The sequence below is a fragment of the Orycteropus afer genome, unplaced genomic scaffold (genome assembly GCF_000298275.1).
Source record: "Orycteropus afer afer isolate SDZICR_OR568_19922 unplaced genomic scaffold, OryAfe1.0 scaffold00187, whole genome shotgun sequence".
Taxonomy (NCBI): Eukaryota; Metazoa; Chordata; class Mammalia; order Tubulidentata; family Orycteropodidae; genus Orycteropus; species Orycteropus afer.
Window position 1 is genome coordinate 4,262,739 of NW_006921774.1, and position 4,964 is coordinate 4,267,702.

A 4,964-nucleotide genomic window follows, 5' to 3' on the forward strand; every position below is an offset into this window, starting at 1 on the left:
CAGAAGAAAAAATTAGTGAATTAAAAGATTGACCCATAGAGATTTTACATACTAAGGAAAATAAGCAGACTCAGATTATTGTGGGATACCATTAAGCATATAATGGTATGCTTACATAGTATCAGAACATATCTCTTCTGTTCACTGAAGAACAGATAGAAAAAGCAGCAAAAAAGACATTCCAAAATGCAATGAAAAACATTAATCTATGCAATAATGATGATCAACAAACTCCAAGTAGGATGAATACAAAGAAATCCATATGCAGACATACTATTTCAAAATGTAGAAAGCCAAAGACAAGTGAAGTTAGGAAAACAACAAGATAAAAATGACTCATCACATCCCAGAGAATTCCAACAAGATGTTGTTGTTTTTAGTTGCCATCAAGTCATCTCCGACTCAGAGAGACCCTATGCACAGAAGAATGAAACACTGCCTGGTCCTGTGCCATCTCCATGATACTTTCTATACTTGAACCAATCACTGCTGCCACCATGTTAATCTATCTCATTGAATACCTTCCCCTCTTTCATCAACCCTCCACTTTACCAAGCATGACATCCATCCCCAGGGAATGGTCCTTTCTGACAACATGACCAAAGTATGTGAGACAAAGTCTGGCCATTCTCACTTCCAAGGAGCACTCTGGCTGCACTTCTTCCAGGACAGATCTGTTAATTCTTTTAGCAGTCCACAGTACTTTCAGCATTCTTCACCAACATCACAGCTCAAAAGCATCAATCCTTCTTCAGTCCTTTTTATTCATTGTCCAGCTCTCACATGCATGTGAGGTGATTGAAAATACCATAGCTTGTGTCAGGCACACCTTAGTAATCAAGGAGACATCTTTGCTTTTCAGCACTTGAAAGAGGTCCTTTGCAGCTGATTTGCCCAGTGCTATACATAACCTCTGGTAGCATAGTGGCTAAGACACTTGACTGCTAACCAGAAGGCTGGCGGTTCAAACCCACCAGCCACTCCTCGGAAGGAAGGTTGGGCAATCCTACTTCCGTAGTGATACTGCCTCAGAAACCCAAGGAGGGGTCGCTATGAGTCAGGGCTGACTCGACGGCACATAACAACAACAACAACAACATACATTACCTAATGTCCTGACTGCTGTTTCCATTGGCATCAATTGTAGAACCAACCAATGTGAAGTCTTTGACAACTTTAATATTTTCTCCATTTACTGTGATGCTGCTGATAGGTCCACTAGTGAGGATTTTTGTTTCTTCAATCTTCATCAGTAAGTGCTGTAAGTCATCCTCACTTTCAGCAAGCAAAGCTGTGTCATCAGCATATCACAGGTTGTTAATGATTCCCAATAAGATAGGAAACTAATATTTCATCAGAAACATAGGAGAACAGAAAACAGTGTTATTTCATATTCAAAGCATTGGAAGAAAAAAAAAGACTACCAAGCATAAATCTTATATTCATCAAAATTATACTTTAAAATTATGGCACAATAAGATATCCTTAGACAAAAAAAGTAATTGAGCTACTTATTTCCAAGGAAGACTCATATTTCAGAATTACCAAGGGAATTTTCTCAGGCAGAAAGAAAGTGACCCCAGGCAGTGATTAAAATACAGACACACACACATGCATATACACACAAGTACACTTATATTACTGAATGTTACTATGGAGGAAGTTACAAAAGACAATATAACTGTAAAGGCCTTCCCATTTTCTTAACTAAATTAAAAATGATTCTGCATAAGATAAAATATATTGTTTCAACTACAAATATATATGAATATATTTTCTTATAACTGCTCAAAGAAGATAGGTGAGAGCAAAAAGTGTAGCACAGTAAGGAAATGAAACCAAATTGTAACACAAAATTACTGAAATAAATGAAAACCAGAAAAAGCAAATAAAGCATTAATATAATAAAATCTATAAGTATACCAGGGGACCAGGACAGAGCAAGGAAGAAGAGGCAGGGATCCAGCACTCTGGCTGCACTTCTCTGCTAAAGTAGAGAAAAAGCCTGGTGGGAGGGGCAAGGACAGAGTGAGGAAGCAGAAGCATGAATCCAGATAAGGCCGGGGTCGCAGGCCATGCCCCTCCCAAGCAGTGGGAAAGGAGAGAAAAAGCGGGGGGGGGGGGAGGTGGAGGACCAGGGCACAGTGAGGAAGCAGAAGCAGGGATCCAGTTAAGCCTGGGGACCCCTTCCGTGCCCCTCCCAAGCAGCAGAAAAGAGGCAGGGATCTATGTAAGGGGAAAGTGGGGAGGGTGGGGAGGGTGGAGAGGTTATGAACAGCTAAGGGAGACAAACTTGTGTGTCAGTTTGTCCTACTGTGGTGGCGTGTTGCTGTGAGGCTTGAGGCTGTGCCACCAGTGTCTCAAACCCAGCAGGGTTGCACATGGTACACAGGTTTCAACAGCTTACAGACTGAGACAGACTAGGAAGGAGGAGGGAATCCACTACTCAAAGAATTGGCCAAGGAAAACCTTATGAATAGCAGAGAAACACTATCTGATACATTGCTGGACAATTTTATGAATAGCCCAGAAACATTATCTGATAAAGTACAGGGGGATAAGCCACTTAGGTTGGAATACTCTCAGAATAGGACCAGGAAGAAGCTACATCATCAGAGTAGAATCAGCCTTAATGATATGGATAAGGTAAAGCTTTTGAGACCTCCATTTGCTGATATGGCACAACTAAAATTGAGGAGAAATAGCTGCAAATACCCATTAATAATAGAACATGGGATGTACAAAGCGTGAGTCTAGGAAAATTGGAAATTGTCAAAAATGAAATGGGGGGCATAAAGATTGATATCCTAGACATCAGTGAGCTGAAATGGACTGCTTTTGGTCATTTAGAATCAGACCACCATGTGGTCTACTATGCTGGGAATGACAATTTGAATGGTGTGGTGTTCATCATCACAAAGGATCTTTCAAGATCTGTCCTGAAGCACAATGCTGTCAGTGATAGGATAATATCCATACTCCTACAAGGAAGACCAGTTAATATGACTATTATTCAAATTTATGCACCAACTAGCAAAGCCAAAAATGAGGAAATTGAAGACTTTTACCAATTTCTGCAGTCTGATATTGACTGAACATGCAATCAGGATGTGTTAATTATCAATGGTAACTGGAATGCAAAAATTGGAAACAAAGAAGAATCACAGGTAGTTGGAAATTTTGGCCTTGGTGACAGAAATAATGCTGGAGATCGCATGATAGAATTTTGCAAAACCAACGACTTATTCATTGCAAATATCTTTTTTCAACAACACAAACAGTGGTTATACACGTGGACTTCACCAGATGGAATACACAGGAATCAGATTGACTACATCTGTGGTAAAGGGCAATGGAAAAGCTCAATATTTTCAACCAAAACAGGCCAGGAGCTGATTGTGGAACAGACCATCAACTGTTCATCTGAAAGTTCAACTTGAAGTTAAAGACAGTTAAAACAAGTTCATGAGAGCCAAAATATGGTCTTGAATATATCTCTCCTGAATTTATAGACCACGTGAAGAATAAATTTGATGCATTAAACATTAGTGACCAAAAACCAGAAGAATTTTGGGATGACATCACAACATCATCCATGAACAAAGCAAGAGGTCACTAAAAAGATGAGAAAAAAAGAAAAGACCAAAATGCATGACAGAATAGACTCTGAAATTTACCCCTGAGCAGAGAGTAGCCAAAGCAAATGGAAGAAATGACAAGATAAAAGAGCTGAAAAGATTTCAAAGAGTAGCTCGAGCAGAAAAATCCAATTACTATAATGAATTGTGCAAAGACTTGGAGTTAGAGAACCAAAAAGGAAGAACACACTCATTATTTCTCAAGCTGAAAGAACTGAGGAAAAAAATTAAGCCTTGCGTTGCAATATTGAAAGATTCTATGGGCAAAATATTCAATGATGCATGAAGTACTAAAAGATGATGGCAGGAATACACAGAGTCACTGTACCAAAAAGAACTGGTAGATCTGCATCCATTTCAGGAGGTGTCATATGATCAAGAACCAATGGTAGTAAATCAAGAAGTCGAAGCTGCACTGAAGGAATTGGTGAAGAACAAGGTTCCAGGAATTGACAGAATACCCATTGAGATGTTTCAACAAACAGATACCCCACTGTAGGCACTCACGTGGTTATGCCAAGAGATTTGGAAGACAGCTACTTGGCCAACTGACTGGAAGAGATCCATATTTGTACCCATTCCGAAGAAAGATGATCCCACAGGATGTGGAAATTATTGAACAATATCATTAGTATCACATGTAAGTAAGATCTTACTGAAGATAACTAAAAAATAGTTGCAGCAGTATATTGACAGAGAACTTCCAGAGGTGCAAGCTGGATTCAGAAGAGGATGTGGAACAAGGGATATCCTAGCTGCTGTCAGATGGATCCTGGTTCAAAGCAAAGAATACCACAAAGATGTTTACTTGTGTTTTATTGACTATACAAATGCATTTGATTGTATGGATCATAACAAATTGTGAATAATATTGAGAAGAATGGGAATTCCTGAACACTTGATTGTGCTCATGAGGAATGTGTACATTGACCAGGAGGCTGCTGTTCAAACAGAACAAGGGGACACTGTGTGGTTTAAAATCAAGAAGGGAGTACGTCAGGGTAGTATCCTTTTCCCATATTTATTCAATCTGTATTCTGAGCAAATAATCTGAGAAGCTGGACTATATGAAGAAGAACGTGGCCTCAAAATTGGAGGAAGAATTATTAACAATCTGGGATACACTGACAACACAACTTTGCTTGCTGAAAGTGAGGATGACTTGAGGCACTTACTGATGAAGTTTGAACAATACAGCCTGTAGTATGGATTACATCTCAATATAAATAAAACAAAAATCCTCACAACTGGATCTATAAGCAACATCACAATAAATGGAGAAAAGATTGAAGTTGTCAAAGACTTCATATTGCTTGCTTCTACAAT